Genomic DNA, 20,912 nt, shown 5'->3' with positions numbered 1-20,912 from the left:
CTTACGTGACCTGTTAAATAGATCTTGACGGGAACGCAAAATGTGTAAAAGTGGTAAAAATTGTAAAAACTTTTTAGTTCTGGAACAGAGCTCATGATAAATTTTGCTTGATTCCGCGCGAAATCACGAAACGCCTTCGAAATCACGAAACGACGCCGAATGTAAACATAACATTGGTTTACCCAATGTTCTGCATATTGACAACACTGGCATGACATTTGTTTTCTTTTTGTCTGTCATTCGGGAAACAACGTGGAATGGGCCATTCAAAACAAAACGAAAGTAAAACATTTCTTCAGTTCTTTTGTGCGGTGTTTGCTAAAAAACTTCGTTCTTGTTGTTAAAGGAAAAAAACCCCGAGTGAAATAATTTTACATAAAATCAATTAGATTCAAAGGGAATTAATTTGCGATTGGCGTTTAAAGTGTTCGAAAGTATTCTAAACGGATAAAATCAGGGTAAGTCTCAAAAGCTGACATCTACCCTGCAGTGTGTTTGTATGAGTGTGGACAAATTGCGAAAAAGACAACTCATCTTGATTTAGTTTAGAAAAAATTCTTTTGTATAATTTCGATTTCTCTTTTCCGCAAAGTCCTCTCTTGTAAGAAAAACTAATAATACTGTAATTAATACTTGCAATTGCTGCTGTATATTGAAGATAACTCAATTCACAGGCCGTTTTCCATCCGATTTTCATCAATTGATTTTTCCAACAAATTTGCATTGGCTGCCCCACTTTTGTGCTATTCGTAAATGCATTTGTGTTCGATTAGTGTGTTTGCGAGTGTGTGTGGTATGTATGAATATTTGAACTCTGACAGTATCAGGTGCCACCCTTTTGCCCCTCCCCTACATCATTGTCAATGTAATAAACATCGAAGATAGTAGTTTAATTTGTTTAGGTGTGTTGCGAGTCATTAGAATGAATTTATTATCTGTGCCTTTGTGTTTCTAAATCATGTTTTTAATGTTATTGCTATACATTCCTTCCGTTTGTTAAGTTTTGCTTTCACAGTCTTCGTGTTTCATAATTTGTTGCGAAAAGACAATCAATGGAATGAAAGCAACAACAATGATGTTGAATACCGGCATGTGTTTGTCACTTATTGGTCAGCGGAACAAAATGGTAATAGAATCTTGAGTGGGAATGAAACATTGACTTGTCAAACGATTGTATGCATTTGTAAATAGTATTTACAGTTTGTAATGCAAATCTTTTCGAAAATATTGTATTTACAGTCTGTGGCAAAAGTTAGTATACACCGTTGAAACCAAAATGTATTAGGGATAAATATCACTATAACTTATTGAAAACAACAAACACTTAGTTTTATTTGAGAGAGAAGAAGGTTGTCTTTCGTAATAACAATTAAAAGTGCGCAATATTTACATACATACATTAGCAAATGTACGGTTCGAATCCCAAAAAGACCAAAATTTATGTCGCAAAAGTTAGTATACAACGGAGAATCCTGGTTGAACTGTGTAAAAAATTCTTGATATTTTTGAACAAAATGAAACTAAACCTGTACTTAAGATCGTAAAGAGTATATTAAATGGTTTTAATAGCAGTTATAGTACTTATAGTGACAAGTCCAACGTACACTGGATCGTAAAATCCACAGAAATTGGTCATCAACAAATACAACAACTGTAGCGACAAAATTCCGAGTGTTATGTCCTATTTTTGAATTCTACAGTAGGCCGGGGCGATTTGTATGGAAGGAAAAAAGTGTTATCGGGCGCCTGGAGTTTCTGATTCTTGGGATTGTACTGAGCAAAAAAGTCAACTGGACCATATGTCTACGGTGAAAATCGAGCCCCCGGATTTTGACTTGAAGTTTTTTTTCAAGGACTTTTGGATTGTTTGGCATATAACAACCAAACCACTGATATTTTCGATCCAACACACAGACAACAATTGTAGCCAAGACAATAATAAAGAACTCTCTAGTACATCGCAAAAGCATTGGAACGCTCCTTCAGGCAGTTATGGCCTCGAGAAGGGGCACATTTTTCGGAAAATATCGATAAATGACACTGTGGTACAAAATGGGACTCAAATTCAGTGGGTGGAAAATCCCTTTTGGAGATGAAAGCCCTTGGTGAGTGTACTAAGAACCCAAAAGGAAATTTTCACCATAGGTCAAGTTTCCGAGATATCGCGTGATTAATGGTTTAATTTTGGCCCCTTAATTTGCAAGAAAATAGCTTTATATCTCTGTTAAGCGTTATTGTAGCTTCATTTTGAGATTACATGTCTTCAGTCAAATTGAGTGGTGAATCTTTTTGTAGAATATTTGATCCCTCTAACTCAATTCTTTCCATGTCCTTTTCGTCCTTTATTTTTTGAACCGTAGTAAAAGTACCACAAGACGAGATTTTACAGCATCCAAATATTCTACAAAAAAGTTGTTCAGAAGATTTTAGGTACGGTTCTCATTGATGACCAATCGATATTTCCCCGTTTTCATGGTCCTTTTTGACATTTACCCGTATTTTGTTGAGAAAACTATGTTTTGTTTTTATGTATATTCGTTATTGGTCTGTGGTGCATCTGAAATACTTACCATAAATAGCTCTTGTAATGACGAACACGTTAATAACAAATTTTATTGAAGAATAGATCCGGGTATCTAAATTTTTGAACCGGATATTCTGATATCAAAACCGATTTTGGAACCGGTTTTAAGTAACCGATTAATCGTATATGTATATCATTGGAAAGCTAATAAAATGGTCAATCAAATGACAGCAAGTAGCTGATTACATGATTACAACTTTGTTGGTTCCGAAGCTAGAACAAAAAAAACGCTTTCTTAAACCGATTTTGATGTAAAATATCACTGGGTTGAAAAATTCTTTTTGGCGATGAAAGTCGATTAAGATATTTTATAAATCTGGAAATACAGTTATGCCATAGGTCATACTTCTGAGTTATTGTGAGATGAATTTGTGTTATGTTATCATGCACTTAAAGTTAATCAAGAATGATTTAATTTCGCCATAACTCAGAAGTTTGAACCATGCCAACCCAGTGATATTTTACATCAAAATCGGTTTCAGAAAGCGGTTTTTTTGTTCTAGTATCGGAATCAAGAAAGTTGTAATCAACTACTAGCTGTCATTTGATTGACCATTTTATTAGCTTTCCAATGATATACATATACGATTAATCGGTTACTTAAAACCGGTTCCAAAATCGGTTTTGATATCAGAATATCCGGTTCAAAAATTTAGATACCCGGATCTATTCTTCAATAAAATTTGTTATTAACGTGTTCGTCATTACAAGAGCTATTTATGGTAAGTATTTCAGATGCACCACAGACCAATAACGAATATACATAAAAACAAAACATAGTTTTCTCAACAAAATACGGGTAAATGTCAAAAAGGACCATGAAAACGGGGAAATATCGATTGGTCATCAATGAGAACCGTATCTAAAATCTTCTGAACAACTTTTTTGTAGAATATTTGGATGCTGTAAAATCTCGTCTTGTGGTACTTTTACTACGGTTCAAAAAATAAAGGACGAAAAGGACATGGAAGGAATTGAGTTAGAGGGATGAAATATTCTACAAAAAGATTCACCACTCAATTTGACTGAAGACATGTAATCTCAAAATGAAGCTACAATAACGCTTAACAGAGATATAAAGCTATTTTCTTGCAAATTAAGGGGCCAAAATTAAACCATTAATCACGCGATATCTCGGAAACTTGACCTATGGTGAAAATTTCCTTTTGGGTTCTTAGTACACTCACCAAGGGCTTTCATCTCCAAAAGGGATTTTCCACCCACTGAATTTGAGTCCCATTTTGTAGCACAGTGTCATTTATCGATATTTTCCGAAAAATGTGCACCTTCTCGAGGCCATAACTGCCTGAAGGAGCGATCCAATGCTTTTGCGATGTACTAGAGAGTTCTTTATTATTGTCTTGGCTACAATTGTTGTCTGTGTGTTGGATCGAAAATATCAGTGGTTTGGTTGTTATATGCCAAACAATCCAAAAATCCTTGAAAAAAAACTTCAAGTCAAAATCCGGGGGCTCGATTTTCACCGTAGACATATGGTCTAGTTGACTTTTTTGCTCAGTACAATCCCAAGAATCAGAAACTCCAGGCGCCCATGATGGTGTTCAAATCGCCCCACTCTATTCTACAGCCATGAAATGCTCAGAAAAGCTCTAAAGTTTCAATATGGGGTGATCTTGATCGAGTTTCGACTTGTCCTGTTTGAAAAAGCGGGAATTTCTTGAAGGAAACCCATACTTTTGCGGCCATTGTCCTTTTGAAACATGTAATAATCCTAAATCCTTACACATAAGGACTTTCCTTTTGAGTTAATTTTTTCACAAATGTTGCCGCTTTTCATATTCCCACCAAAAGTAAATAGTAGGAGAAGCTACTTCTAACTGATCTATTTAGTTGTATTTTGGTCCTAAGTGAAGCGAACACAGCTTTTCAGAACGTTTTTGTACAATCCATGCGTTATAACAGCAGATAATGCTTTGTATTAAAATTTTAAATTAGCTATCATATCCTTCTGTGGTGGTGGAGTATCACTGTAGGGCTTACACCAGAACTTGAGGTTATCCTACTATTTATTTTTGGTAGGAATATGAAAAGGGACATAATTTGTGAGAAAATTAACTGCAAAGGAAAGTCCTTGTGTGTAAGGATTAAGGATTATTACATGTGCCAAAAGGACAACGGCCTCAAAAGTATGGGATTCCTTCAAGAAATTCCCGTTTTTTCAAAAAGGACAAGTCGAAACTCGATCAAGGTCACCCCATATTGAAACTATAGAGCTTTTCTGAGAATTTCATGGCTTTAAAATTCATAAACCGGACATAACACCCGGAATTTTGTCGCTACAGTTGTTGTATTTGTAGATGACGTTGTATACTAACTTTTGCGACATACATTTTGGTATTTTTGGTATTCGAACCGTACATTTGCTAATGTATGCAAATATTGCGCACTTTTAATTGTTATTACGGAAGACAACCTTCTTGTCTATGAAAAAAAAAACTAATTTTTTGTTGTTTTCAATAAGTATTTGTGTTTTTTCCCTAATACATTTTGCTTTCAACGGTGTATACTAACTTTTGAGTCAGACTGTATATTAAATTATGTAGAACAAATTTGATGGCTCTTATACGGCGTTTATATTATAGTTTTTTGCAGGGTTAACCTTCTTTATGAGGATTTGTTTGAAGTATATACAATGGAAATGACATTTGAAACCCAGACCCACTGGGTTAACCTTGTTATATATAAACGGCCTATAATTTTGATTTAATTAATAAATGATTTATTTCTTGAATATGAATAAATAAAGTCATAAAAATTAACAATTAAAGCGCCGTTTGTATTAGAGCATTTTGTCGGGTTAACTTTAAGAGAATTTATTTAGACGTATACGGAATGAAATTCACATTTGAAAACCAGTGGGTTTATTTTAATTAGTTACATTCGAACTTCGATTATCCGGGACAGAAACAGAATATTGTTTTTTTTTTCATTGCTTCTATTACTTGTTATAAACTCAATTATTAGGGAGTAAAAACTCCTTTTTCATGATTTTTTTTTTTTTTTTTTCAAAGAAACTGCCAACATTTTTAATTAGTTCTTTCTTCTGAAAGAGCACATCCTATACTAACTTTAAAAAAAAAAAAAAAAAAAAATTGTTTGAAAGATATAACTAGCATAGTCTTGTGTTAAATTCCTACCTGTTAATTCCTTTTTTGTAGAAGCGTTTTGCGTTGCGAACAATAGTTCGAAAACGTATGAGACGATCTTCGTATATTTTCGTGGGCGTTTTAAGAAACTAATAGCAAGTTTATATATTGCCGGATTTAACAAACCCACTAGGTTTAAAATGCCAATTCCTTTGCGTATAGTACGTCAAATAAATCCTTATTAAGAAGGTTAACCCTGCAAATACGAAAGAAAATGATTGCGAACGAAAAACACCTAAACTTTCGTTTTCATGGCAATATTGACTTTGTGTTTGTTTAAAACAACTACAAAATTTAAAAATCATACACGAGTTTATTTTTTTTCTTTCATTTTCTTTTTCGTTCGAAATAGTCAAGCGGGCTGTAATAATCTTGAATCTAAGCGAAACAGAATTTCAAAAATCTATTTAAAAAGATTGTGAACTGTCAAAGTCAAAATTTACATTTTAACAAAAAAAAATCTACAATTTTTTTGTCCGAAAATCGGACAAACTCTAATTTAAAAAAATCTGTCTCGCTTAACCAATTTAAAGCCACTGGCCGTTTAAACGCCACCAATAATGGTTGCAAAAGTTGACGTAAAACTCCGGTATTATAGTATTGTCTGTAATCTGTCGATTCAACCCTATAAAGTTTCATTTGTCCTACGTATTTCCACGCTATTGGCCTAAAACGCAAGCAATTCAAAAAAATCTGTTTTTTTGTAATTTTCGATTTTTGATGAAAAATTTAAATATAACATAAAAATTTAATAAAAAATATTACATTCGTATAACTTCAGGGATTTGTTAGGAATGTTGTAAGAGTATTTTCTCAATCAAAAACCAGGGGATTGTCATGTAAGAATACACCTATATTACCCTTCAAAGTTTTCGGCACTTTTAAAAGAACTCTCGAAAGTTATTTAATTAAAAATGCTTAGAAAGTCTCAAAAATATAACTTTCAAAAAAAATTTAAGTTTTCTCGCAAAAAATTGTCGGCGGTTAAAGACAATATTTTTATGTACAGTATAGTCTCGATAATCCGGACACCACATGTTTCGGCGATGGCCGGATTATCGAATTGTCCGGATTACCGAGTAGTCACATAAAACATAATTTTGTAAGTTAAAATCATTAATGTCAGACGTTTACTATATTATAACCTGACATCTTATGTAAACGAATTCATATTAAACAAATATCACGGTTTGCGACCATTTTAAGCCGCTTTCTCGGCTGCAAAATTTGCTTCTTAATTTTACTCCTTCAGCGTAATTATGTTGACATTTCCAATAAAGAGGTAGTCTAAAACTTCTCTATAATTGGTGTATATTTTTTCATGCTTTTTTTTCAAGGATATAAACTTTGTAGCCCATGTGCACATATTAATTTTCAGTGTCCATGAGACAAGAGCATCTTACGACTTCAGATATAACTTCAAAATTCGAATGCACTCATCTCATTATGGTGAATATATTTAACCCATTTCTATGAACATCAGCAACTGACTTTATCTCTTCGTCAATATCAAAAAAGGGTATTGTTTAATGTATATGTTATATCCTTTAAATAAGAGAACGGAATTTAAATTTATTGGTGGTATAATTACAAGAATACAATGCAAAAATACGTAGTTGCCGATGATTTTTTATATCAAAGATTGAAAATAAAAGAGTCCATACGTTTTTTAAATAATTTATTGAAATTTCTATACAAGAAGCGCGATTCAACAACTCATTTTTTTTTTGCGTTAACGAAAAAATCAGTAAAATTAAATTGCTTATCATTTCGGCAATTAATGATCTTTTTCAGTAAGTTAGCGACCAAAAAACGGTCGTTAAATTCTGCCTATAGCAAGATTGCTGTCAAATTTTATTTAAAATTTTCATTCATCATTTTGCTTTTTAATTTTACCAATTTTTGTCGGTAATTCAATAATTACTTAGAGAAACTAAAAAATATACATCTTAAAACTAAGCTATTAATCCCAACTTTTTAAATGTTTTAAACATTTCTATGTAAAATATCATTGTAATACATTACACAGTTCCTAGGGACTTTCTCACTAATCGGAGGCCTAATAAACTAATTCCTTTAGAGGAAAGGAACAGCCAACATCGATTTTTAAGGGAACTAGGCTACTCAACAATAGGGTTAAAATACTATTGCTTATCATAGTCATCCATCGATGGTTGAAGGGTAGAAAATCATTCGGCAGATTCAAATAGTTAATTCCATAGTAACTACTGAGTCAACAGTGGCTAGCCAGACAGACCGATTGTAGACCGAAAAATTTTAAAAACTTATTTTTTCTTATTTGTACACCAATTACTATTGCTAAGAACGAAAACGTCAATGAAATAAATAAAAATCTAATGCTCAAGATAGAAAAAAATATTGATGTCCGGATTATCGAGGTACGAAAAATATGAGATGCCCGGATTACCGAGTCTACAATGTAAAAAATTCTAGTGTCCGGATTACCGCGTTGTCCGGATTATCGAGACTGCACTGTATTTAATAAGCTAACCAAAATATATGAAGATAGGTCCATTAGTTTTCGAGCTGTCGTTGCCACCGAAATAGAAAAATGGCATTTCCATAAAAACTCGTTTTAAGTTGCGCATCTGCACACAAAACACAACGGGTTTTTTACTTTGAAGGGTCATATCTCAGCCAATTTTGTTCCGATCGACTTGAAATTTTTTGCGGCATACTCTACATACCTGCAAAGATGTCAATATTATAAGATAGGAAAAGTCAATTGTGAAAAATTAACTGTAGAGGGAGTTAACCTCTGTTGCTACGACATCATAGCAACATTCTGTTAAACGAAAACTGTTATTCATTGGAATATTGACAAGAAAAACATTAAAACTCAAATTTTACGGCGTTGACTTTTGTTTTTTTATTAAAAAAAATAAAAAATAGTGAAGAAATAAATTTCAGCCACAAAACACGACGTTAATGTTTTCTGCCGCGAGAAATAAGAATCAAAAACGATTGACATTGCTGTTATCAATTCCAGTGAGTTGTGTAGCCATCTGAAACTAAAATGTGGAACTATTGTCATATGTTTTTGGAAAATGCATTTGTTCGAGTCTTTATTGCTTTACGTCTTTGATACCTGTACTTCAAAAAAGTCAATATTTTTTTATTTTTGATATTGATATGTAGAAGAAACCCCCTAAACGACACTTGCTCCATACAAATGGCCTGTTCCAGTTCTGCAACAATCTAGTAATTTTTAATATTTTTCGATATTATAAAGGAAACATTTTGTTTGCCAACTTTTGTGATAGTACATAGGTACAGAGGTGGCCAATACATTTGCAACTAAATTGCATGTCGATTTAATAAATTTCAGAGTCCAGAGTGCAGTTATATCGTTTATTAGCAAAAGTCAGAAAAGTCTGGGTCTCGAAAAACATGAGCGTAGGGGTTGGACCCTTATCAGGGTGAGTAATACTGATCTATTGAAAGCTCATCAGATGATAATTTTCTGCTTAATCTGGCACAAAACTACTGGAGATAATTGAATGGGTTTGGAAGGACTGCTGAAAAGGTGCAGCGTGTGGTGCCAGCCTGTGTCGCATTCTGGGTAGATGTTTTACAAGGTCCCATCAGTCCTTGTTCTATAGGAATTAAGACGACTGCGCCATCCAAAGCGTAGGTGAAACCAAACTACTCTGGAGTGTCTGTGACTGCATCTGCGTGAATGCTATTCAAACGTTGGACCTCTCTTTCTAGAGCATGAAAATCCCTCCTGACAAGCCTGGGTGTGGGGTCATATCGTCATTTGGTGACATCCGAGCAAGTAATGCAACGAGAAGCAGCCATTGTATTGCTGCACGGGAAGAAACTTAGTCTCCTCATGTAGATGGTCCACTGGAGACATGTAGAAACACACTGTTGCAGTTCGGCTTTTGACAGGTTTGTCTATTTTTCCATTGCATTGCACTTATATTCGCGGACCGTCTCTGGATATATTCGACATTTGTTACATCACATAAAACTAGAAGCGCTAGTATAAACGTATTTTTAAATAATTTCCGGTTAAAAATCTGAAACAAATCTAATGTAGTTTTTGAAATATTAACTCAGGAATTGTATTCACTGTAAAACAAAGTTCAGTTTAAATAATAAGTTTTGTAACATAAATGACACTTAAAAATAACATTTATGTAGATCTTCAATATAAACAAAATAATAATAAGTACATTTTTGAAATCATTATTTAATATTAGTATATTCAATTGGTTTAGGATAGTTTGTAATTTATATTATTAATATTTGGTACTTCCAACTTTATTTTGAACTACTTTTTGTATTCTTTTTGGCATATTGCTTAGAAGTTTTCCGTGATTTTCAATAGTAATTTAATATATTAAATGGGTCCCAGCATCTGTAATGTGATATATTGGATGAAAAAAAATCAAACAGCTTCACACCATTAGTTTGCCACAACCTTTTTTAATTGCATTTTTGTAACCATTACATGAAATCCCTTTCTCTTGAGACAGAAATTCATCTTGCTGTAATTAAACCGAATAAATTTATTTTTATTTCATTGCTCTAGAAGAAATTTCGCAATTTTTTTAATTTACGTTTTTCCGGATCATCACATATGACTGTTAGCGAGGACCTCGTCAATTTTTTTCCGAAACAGTTGAACGCATTTTGTTAATTATTCTGGTAATCAGGTAGCTCCTAGTATTCTTCGAACTATTCGGGTGAATATAAAATTAATATGTATTTGAATGGAATAAAAGTTTTTTAGTAATTAATTAATTATTAATTAATAGGCTTAATTTTATTCATTCGCACAACGGAAATAATGTTTGAGATTTTTTTTCATACATATTTGTTAAAAGAAATTTTTTTAAAATCGAATCCAATTTCTTTAATAATATTATTAGCGAATGAATTGACGATCATCCGAAAAATGCAAAAGGGAATTTTATACAAACTACATAAAATTATTTTTTAAGTCAAAAAAATTCCAAAGTAAAAAATGTTTCTTGAAACAATTTTTCCTATGAAGGAAACACATTTGCCAAATATTCGAAAATTATATCTTTTTCGAACTTTTGGTAAACAAAAGAAAACACAAGAAAAAACATTAGCCAAATGTTCGAAAATGATATCGTTTTCGAAACCAGTGGAGAACATTCGAAAAATATCAGCACTCTTTAACTCTACCTTTTCCTAAACGCATATTAAAAATATGATTTGACAAAAGAAAACATTTGCGAGCACAAAGCAAAAGTTTAACAAACGTAAATGATCACACTAAAATTTTAACAAAACTGGCATTCAAAAATATCACGTGTGTACCCACCATATTTAGAGAGGGTATTATAAACGTGTTTGAAATGTCGGGAAATATTAGATGCACTATTTTATTGAAAAATCTTGATATTTGATATACCTATCTAATGTAGAAACAAATAAAAGTGATATTTCTACCATAACAGAGTATGATGAATTGTTTCAATTTGCCGGTTAAGAATTTGTCTGACCTCTGCTAGCGTCAAACGGACGAACCTTTATAGACTATATTGTGGGTGTGCAATGATATTCGTATTCTTCTGGATACCAAGTGTGAGAAATAAAACAATATGCACTATCTAATAAAAAGTGCAAATTTCTCACACAATATACTATGTATATACAGTACGGGAACTGTAATTGTTGTGCCTGTCGACTGCATCAGGTTTTGCTGTTTTATTCTCTCGTGTTATGTAAGAAACGTAAATCGAGAAGAAAGTTCATAATTTTCTTCAATTTAAATGTAAATTTTCTATGTGCACAATCATTCATACGACTAGATAACATAACTAACAATATATTAGAATCAGACTATACTTATCACACACTCATACATACATACATAGGCGTATACATTCAATGTTATGTACTCACACTCAAGCTAGCACGAGATTTTTGCATTGAATGTCAAAAATTGTATCAACATCACCTTCAAATGATAAAAAATATATCAAATTAACAGTCGTCGCAAATTTATACAGCTTTTGTTATAGTGTGCCAGCAGTGCGAGTTCTCGTCAGAAGGAGAAATATACAATTGACGAAAAAGTGTTGATGTTTTGATAGCATAATATGGAAATGTGTTGTCATAAAAAGACACACGTCTGTCGATCTCTACACTTGATGTTTAACTTTACATATAGTACCCATTTTGTTAATAAGCCCATGTTTTTTTTTTTGTCTAAATTTCAAATATTCAAATATCGACATAATTATGACATATTCATTTTCATTTACATAATTAATATTAATGGTTCTCAATCATCATGTAGATTTTTAGGAAAGACTGTTTTAAGTGTTTTTAGAAATAACTTAAAAAAAATAAGTTGTTTCTCAACTTCCAAAAAGAAAATTGTACTTGTTGTTCTGAAATTAATTTCTTCTTGCATTTTGGCATTTTGTCACTGTGCGTCTTAACTAACTTTAAGTAAAAGGTGCTTACACCTGGGAAGTTTTTGCGGATTCTGAAACTACAATGTTCATAGATGAGAAAAATCAAAAACGAAAAAAAATCCAGATGGATTTTTAAATAAATCGCCGTTAAAACACACATTTGTACTTTTTTTAGGTTTTTGATTTTTCTCATCTATGAACATTGTAGTTTCAGAATACGCAAAAACTTCCCAGGTGTATGTACCTTTGATTTAAAGTTAATTCAGGCGGGGTACAATGGGTTAAACTTTATACTTTTTTAAATTTAAGCTTCCACTAAATGTACCCATTTTATTGTAGCAATCATGAGTTTAGTTGAAGTGATCGTATTATACACCAAGTGAAAAATACACAACACGAAGCTAAAATGTAAAATGTTTTGGCCAGTGGCTGCCAACCCAGCATTAAACCTTTGCTGCCACAACAATAACAACTTGGCGCAAAAATTTTAACTAGAATTCGTGCAGAGAGGGAGGGAATGCGAGGAGTGAAGCAAGCTGAAAATCGAAGAAGTTACTGAGATATGGCGTTATGAATTCTTGGATTTGGATAATGTTCGATAAAACAGCGTTATATCTCTGGCATTATTGTAGCTTCGTTTTGAGATTACGTGTCTTAAGTCAAATCGAACGCCGAATCTTTTTGTAGAACATTTTATCCTTCTAACTCAATTCCTCCAATCCTTTTGGTTATTTTTTCTTCAACCGTAGTAAAGATCCGGTTTTTCAATATTCAAGATTTTAGGTTCTCAAAGAATACTGATCGATATTGTCACGTTTTCGTTGTCTTTTTGGCTTTTACCTAGTCTTTGTTTTTCTGCATATTAATGTTATCTAAATTAATAAACTGGATATTTCGGGTTTAATTAACCGATTAAGCTACTATATACTATTATACAGATTATGAATTGATAATAACATGAGAATAATTCGCTTATTTAAACCTTCCTAATCCCGGTGCATCACAATGGAACAAAAACCCATTTTCGTGAATTGTTTAAAAACATCGTAAAAATGAAGATCACAGTTTGGTATAAAAGATATTCAAACGTGTATGTCACAAGTTGAAGGAAAATTCTCGCTAATCACATTGGTTTGATTTTATAGTAAGGCAGGCATGACTGGTTACGCACAGACTGGTGACGCACAGAGGAGGAAGTCTTCAAGTAGTGGAGTTGCCATGTGACCTTGTTTGAAGATGTTTGCGATTATGAAAAAGATAAACTATCAATTTGCCTATAAACGCTGATGAACACGACACATTTTTACTCCCCCACCATTACAGCAGAAGAACGCCAGCTGCCAAGGCAAACACGAGTGGTTTTAGCGGAGTTAAGATCCCCACGATGGAGCTGCCTCAATTCGTATGGGACCTAAATCGATGTCACGATACCCAACACATGTCCGGCAAGTGGATTGGGACAATACAACACGCTGCATTTGTTTAGCTACCCAGCTAACCCCCTTACATGTCTCCTAATTCTTTATGGACGAAACCAGTCCAAGTTGCAGAATTTTTGAGTCTGGATACAGAGAAAGCAAAACCAGATAACTGAAATATGTAATACATGAACGAGCCTATTTGCGTTGCTACAACAACAAAGATGCTTGGGCTCAAAACAGACATCGTCGATTGCATTGTTGATGATATCATCATGATATGCATACCAAGTCAAAGAACGCCTCCAAAAAATTTGTTATGTATTACTTGAGATCTTCAGGATCGCATGCTTTAATAATGCCACACCTAGTTAATCGAACTTCATGTGTTTTTTCTCACTAAAGTGTTTGGATTAGACTAATGGGTATTTTCCTCGTTTCGAATGGTGTTTAAATATCCTCACTTCATCTGAAACTCCCAACTCTTCTATAATTTACTATTGTCAAAAACGTATTGATTTTTGGTAGGTAAACGACGATTTCGACGTATGTATTATAGGTCTGAAAAATATGTCATATTTGTCACACTTTCTGTCAGGTCATCTCTGGTGAGCATAAGTGACATTGGAACTTACATCTTTTTTACTTAAAAGAAGTGATGATTTTTACAAGGGCCGTCTATTTTGCGTCTTGATCACGTCTTTTGTATGACTTCGGGGAAGTGAGAAAAGAAGAATTTCCTAAGATGTTTTGGAGTATCTTGAATTCTCTTGCAAGTAAAATATAACCAAAATTTTTGTGGTTTAGAAATCTATGTATTTGTACATTTCATAAATTCGGATGTTTTCAAAAATATGAAAAAATGCTGTATCTGTCATGTCTTTCTGTGGACTGCTCCGAGAAGAAGCTGTTAGTGTTTTACTTCATCATGAAATCACAAATAAAAAACACTTTTCAAAGTTCATAATTGCATTTTTGTCGAAACAGCTAAATGGAGTATGTATCTTTTAATGGTGACACAAACGACACAGTCTAAGCGCATTTCGTTTCTCTTGTAAAACAGTTTTTTAGGCAAATCTTAAAAGTAATAGGTTGTTGGCAATGTATGGTTCTGTGTTGACGACGTATTTATTATAAGCGTTGTGCGTAATAATAAACCCTTCAGATTTATAATACTGAAATCTATTAATTAATTGGAATTAACTACAACACCTGTCAGCAAATAATGCGGCAGTGTAACGACCTGTGTTCATGCAATTATCTTTACATCTCATCCCCCGCCATCTCACATCCCCGTGTCGTCATCCATGTTCAATCAATCAATGAATGTTTACTGTGCATGTATTCTTTCCCTCATCCTCACACTTTGCCCTTTTCCATTATGGCTACAGTGTTCAAGTTAATTATTCTAAAATAGCTTTTTAATAGTTTTTAGATTTTTATTTAATTAAGCTGAATACTAGTTTTTTTTTTTTAATTTTATGCATGTGTATATTGTTTGTAAAGTAAAAATAAAATTCCAATAAACTTACGAAATAATTACTAGAGCACCTAAGTCCACGTTGCTGGCCCGTTGTTTTGTTTTTAATGGCACCTTTTTATGGACACTGTACTTTATAATTCAAATATAGGTATTTTTCTACCTAATTTCTTCAGGTCCATTGTCAAATCGAGTTATTCATTGAAGATTTTAAATTTATCAACAAATTTTATCCATAATCTTTCCTTTCTCCGAAATTTTGTCGCTACATCGTTGTATTTATAAATGGCCAAATATTCTGGATTTTTCAAAACGGTGTAACTTCTTATACTGTACTTCTTATAAATGCTCCTAACTCCGGCATGTACCAGTAGTCGGCATCTTTCGTATTCGAACTCAAATAACTCAAAATTAGTGTAACAAAATGTGAAAATAATATTAGAAAAACTTAAACAGTACTCTCAGCTAACTTTCATTGAACTAACTTTCATTGAACTAACACCATTTATTATATCGGAATTTAACCTTTTGTTAGCAAGCGTTTTTCTCCACGACCGGAAAATGCATGTCTCTTAAGAAAAAATTAGTGGAGATGTCAACACAAAAATGTCTGTAATTACATTAAAATTAACAAATTTTCAATAAAAATGTTGTTGTGATGATAGATAATATTCAAAAGAACACATTAGAAAAAGAAAATATTAAAAAATTATTTTAATTCTGTCATTATAGCTGATGCAGACTTTAGGGACAACGAAACGTAAAGTTTGCCAGAAGTCGGCATGGGGTGAAAAAATTGCGCTTTGTTAATTACTTTTAGCTCGAAATTGTAAATGTAATTGTAAAAATATGTTAAATAAATACTTTAAAGTCTAACTAATAAAAATAACTTCAATAAAAAATGAGTATGCGATGTTAGGCCATATTAGGCCTTGTTTGAAGTGCCTGAGTTTATGGCATACCGACAGTTTTTTTAAGGAACATATTTAAGTTTTCTTTATTTTTGATGCAAATTTAATTGGAATGTGAACAAAAAATGCAAAAAACTATTGACCTTTCAAATAATTGTCTTGATGTTATAAACACCCAAAAAAGAAATTTTAACTGATTTCCAAATGTTATCTTAAAATTATTTAATTTTTAAAAACAATATGTATCAACCTGTTGGCAACCCTGTTGTGATAGTCGACTTAATTTGTAGTGCTCCGTGTTTTTATTTAAAAAATAATAATTTTAATATTAAAATTGTGTTTTGTGTAATAAAATTGTTTCAAAACTATTTTAAATTTATTTATTCTAACTTGTGAAGTGAATTCAAGTGTGTTTTTACTCAATAACATATACAGTTAGTCAACTAAATTATTGCAAAACCAAAATTATTAGAAAATTTTAAAAAGAACATCATTTTATTGGTATAAATAAATATCATTATTAATATTTTTGTTAACAATACAATTCTTACACATGTTTATTAATATAATAAAATAAAAAGTAGCTAAATTTCACTAAACATTTTCTTAAAATTAACAAAAATGAGTACAACTCATTATTTGCACTGTCAACTAAAGAATTGCAAAATTCACAACTTTTCAGTTTTTCACGGTATTTTTCGAAAAGTTGGTTTTAATATTTCCTATGCCCACATTTGGCATCAAAAACAGCTTGTAAACATATCTGAATTTAATAAATAAGTTACGGAATGTCATATTCCAATGGTATTTTTTAGCCATTCTTCTTTATTGCATTTTATTTAGTACCCCAGGTTAGTGGGCGACCTATTCCCGACTTTTTTCTTTAGGTGTACCCATGAATCGTCGATGTAGGGTTAATATTTAGGCTTTGGACTCGGGTGTCAATGACTTTGGTGCAGTTGTATAACAACCAAGTCCTACATAAATACGATATATGAGGAAGGGTCGTTGTCTTGGTAGTATTCATATTGCAATTTTTTGCATTTTCAGGGTCAACAGGTCCAAATTTCTTGACGTTTTTGGTTAAATAATTTTTAAAACACGAAAATAAACGTACTCTGTCATTGTTTCCTTCAAAATCTGGATGTCACCAACGTCACTGCTTGGTATACAACCCAATACCATAATTGACAGTTTTCCGAACTTTGCGGTATGTATTAAATTCTGTGTTTCCATGGCTATAAAGGGGTTTCGCAGTACTTTTTGAGGCCCATCATGATAGTACAACATAATTTTAGTCTTATCAGAAAATATAACGTCATCCCAATACTTAAGATGGCATGGAAAGTTGTCTGTAACAAGTCTGAATAGTTTCTATATGTTGTGCTGGGAGGGCAATAGTTTTTACCTAGTCACTCATGATGAAGGCTTGTTATTATGTAGCACTTTTCTGACTTTTCCATGTGAAACACTTACTTCGAATTCTATTTTGATTAGAAAAAGCAATTATCTGGTGCTGCTTTGGGGTCTTTCGTCAATTTCTTTAATCAGTCTCCTGCCACTTCGTGGATTTACTACTTTTGGCCTACAATGTGACGTCTTTAGTTTGAGCCTGCCTTCTCTCTCGGTGCGGTATATAATGTTGCATATAGTTATCAGCTTATGAGAGGTGATTTTAGCTATTTCTCTTGCGGATTTACCATTATTATAATTGGAATAGACCAAATGTAGCATATTTTTCGAAATACGTTTTCCTGACATTCACTTTTTCTGAATATACCGCCTATGTTACACACAGAACAATTAATTTATGATCAAAAATTATGGGTTTACATATCCACATACCATAAAATCATAAAAATCCTTAATTGAAAAAAATCGCTGGGAAAATCCCACGATTTTATTGCACATTCATTCAGTTTGCAATTATTTAGTTGACACCACAAAAACCAGGTACCTATACTTTTTGCCCGTTGTTTTTGTAATTTACGACCGATGTCTGCATTTTTTGGCTGGATGTTGTCATTAACAGGTAAATCAACAGATATGTACAAAAAACCAAACATTATTGAAAGAATTTCTTGTAGTAATTTCTAATTAAAAATCAAAATGTTTAACAATTCATCGTTTGCAATAATATAGTTGACTAACTGTATATTTCGTTACATTACATTAATCTAATTGCTCGATCCCTTTTGTGTTATCATTCTTCTTCTAAATTTATTGGTTTGATTTGTTATTGTAACATTTCGTTGTGTGTTTTGTTTTGTCATCTCAAAATAGAGTTGCCAACGTTCATTTTTTTTCTAATCTGAAGGAATTCGAATCCCAGAAATCATTTTTAATTATAATCTATAAATTGAAATTTTAACATATAAAATTAAAATATACAATGGCATGCCCTTATGAATTGTGTAATATCGTTGCTGATGATGCATTATGTGTTACGTGTTGGCTTTGCCTTAATCAATGGCATGTTAAATGTGCTCGCATTAATGCAAAAGTAGTTGACACTATTCGAGAAAATGTTGGTGTTCGTTGGTTCTGCCCTCAATGCAGGAAACTCTCTGCAGAGTTTTATAATTTTGTCAAAGATCTCCGGTCGGAGTTAAATTCAATTAAAAATGACTTCTCATCTTTGTCGTCTCGTTTTAAGAGTTTTTCGACTTTATTTGAAAAATATCAAGAATTGGACGAATTTGTGTCATCACCTGCTAGTGCTGGCCAGAAACGAAAAAGGACTGCGAAAAAGGTACCAACTAAAGTAGTGCCTAGTCGTAAGGCAAGTGTTTCTGAGGGGAGTGTTGCTGAAGACACGTCCTCGGTCAAACCCTCAGGTAAGACCGAGACTGTTAATGTGCACTCTTATGCTGGTGTTGCGTCACGGGTGGCCCCGGGGGTTAAAACGGGTTCAGTGAAGTTGACAACTAATCATGAACTGATGAGTATTGAAGGTGTTGGTCTCCAGAAGAATACACAATCTACTCAACAGATTCAGGAGATATCACTTCCTGGACCAGTTGTTCCTTCCGAGGTTGCTTCTGCCAAAACTGAGCAATCCCTACAAGCTGTCCAGGGACCGTTATCAAATGCTCCGGCCTTGAAAGCGGTCTTTGTAGCTAGGTTTTACTCAAATACTACAGCTGATGATATAAATTATTTTATTAAATCTAAAATTGAGGGAAACTACTTTTTAAAGTGCTATAAGCTTAGATCAGCATTTTCAGGAAATAAATCCTCTTTTAAAGTTGTAGTGAATGATAATATCTTTATGCAACTAATATCGAAGGAATTTTGGCCTGTTAAAGCATTTGTGAAAGAATTTGTGGAAAGAACAGATAATGTAGCTTATTTGCCTCAAAGACAGTCTACATTATCAAAAAACTAATTAGTTCATTCTCTATTTACTATCAGAATGTAAGAGGGTTAAATACAAAATTAACTCGCTTATTTACTGATAGTTTCGGATTCGATTATAATGTTATTGTATTTTCGGAAACGTGGTTAAAACCATCCGTGTTAAGTAGCGAGATTTTATGTTCTAACTATCAAGTGTTTAGAAAGGATCGTATTAATAAAAAAGGCGGAGGAGTCCTTATTGCAGTTGATTCTAAATATTCCGCTAACTTAAATGAACCTAACTTTTCTGATATTGAATTTATTGCCACATCTATTGAATTAGGTAATTATAAGTTATTTGTCACATGTTCTTATATACCTCCGTCATCACAACTTGATATTTATAAGAAGCATATATTAGCAATAAACTCAGTAATTAAAAACATGAATGATTCTGATAGAATTTTGGTTCTTGGCGATTTTAATATGCCGTCTGTTAAGTGGCTTAAACTGCCTGATTCTGAAGCGTTAACTCCCTTAACATCCGACGCAAATACAAATCAAGATACATTTGAGATTGTTAATTGTTTTTGTGACCTCAATGTTCATCAAATAAATAATATAATTAATAGCTATGATAGAATTCTTGATTTAGCTTTTGTAAATGTTACACAATATTTCGAAATAACCCGAATTTTTCCAATTTCTTCACCTGAAGACAATCATCACCCTACATTATGTATATCCATGATAAATAATAACATAGTAGAAACTCATTCTAAATTAATGAAAACCGTTCCTGATTTTAAAAAAACCGATTTTAGAAAGCTGAACTCCCTTATTTCTTCTGTAGACTGGACATCAGTATGTCTATGTAGGAGTCACGAAGACCTTGAATTTGTAATAATTAAATTTTATGATATCCTTAATAAATTTGTCTCAGAGTGTGTCCCTAATGTCAGAATGAAAAACTCCGGTAAATATCCATGGATAACATCCGAACTTTCGTCCATAAAAAATTCCAAGAATAAGCTTTTTCGGAAATATAAAAAAACTGGCTCTTCTATAGACTATGCCAATTATTCCCTTGCTCGATCCAAGTATACTTTAGAGTCCAGTAGATTGTATAATCTTTACCTCAACAAGATTAAGGATAATTTTAAATCAAATCCAAAATCCTTTTATGAATTTGTTAACTTGAAAAGAAAAGTTTCCTCTAAACCAACTATTCTGAAATTCAATGACCAAGAATTTTTAATTTTTAAATAACTCTGATATAGCTGAAGGTTTTAAAAAATTCTTTACTACAACCTATTCAAGTGCAGTTTGTCAAATTAGAGACCCTTACCCTTATAAGTTATCCAAGATGGACCAAATAAGTATGCCTTATTTAAAAACTCAAGACGTTTCCAGAAGTTTACGAACTTTAAAGTCAATAAAAAGTCCAGGCCCTGACGGGATTCCCAGTATAATTCTCAAGTTTTGTTCCGCTACATTATCAACTCCTTTAACACAACTGTTTAATTATTCCCTTAAATTTGGTCATTTTCCAACTTTATGGAAAAAATCTTACATTATTCCTCTACAC

At 32.6% G+C, this 20,912-nt stretch overlaps 2 protein-coding genes and 1 long non-coding RNA gene across 4 annotated transcripts in view; 2 read left to right on the top strand and 1 right to left on the bottom strand.

Moving 5' to 3' along the window:
* Positions 1-372: 372 nt before the first annotated feature.
* The window catches only part of fray (oxidative stress responsive kinase frayed), a 97,673-nt gene continuing 77,133 nt past the window's right edge, over positions 373-20,912 (top strand). Inside the window, exon 1 of the mRNA XM_073957353.1 lies at positions 373-458. The gene's annotated coding sequence lies outside the window, so the exon portion shown is untranslated. The remainder of the gene's footprint in view (positions 459-20,912) is intronic.
* The window catches only part of LOC141387543 (E3 ubiquitin-protein ligase RNF181 homolog), a 140,032-nt gene continuing 119,494 nt past the window's right edge, over positions 375-20,912 (top strand). Inside the window, exon 1 of one of the 2 annotated variants that reach the window (XM_073957425.1) lies at positions 375-458. The gene's annotated coding sequence lies outside the window, so the exon portion shown is untranslated. The remainder of the gene's footprint in view (positions 459-20,912) is intronic. The other variant, XM_073957434.1, reaches the window with a different exon arrangement.
* Positions 7,413-20,912, bottom strand: part of LOC141387574 (uncharacterized) — a 64,406-nt gene continuing 50,906 nt past the window's right edge. Inside the window, exons 2-3 of the long non-coding RNA XR_012408586.1 lie at positions 10,341-10,458; positions 7,413-10,268 (exon numbers count right to left, since the gene is read on the bottom strand). This is a non-coding gene — a long non-coding RNA (uncharacterized lncRNA). The remainder of the gene's footprint in view (positions 10,269-10,340; positions 10,459-20,912) is intronic.

The sequence above is a fragment of the Musca autumnalis genome, unplaced genomic scaffold (assembly GCF_047663935.1).
Source record: "Musca autumnalis isolate F117 unplaced genomic scaffold, ASM4766393v1 scaffold_1, whole genome shotgun sequence".
In the NCBI taxonomy this organism is placed as follows: Eukaryota; Metazoa; Arthropoda; class Insecta; order Diptera; family Muscidae; genus Musca; species Musca autumnalis.
The sequence above is the reverse complement of the archived record's forward strand: the minus strand, read 5'-3'. Positions and strand labels throughout refer to the sequence as shown.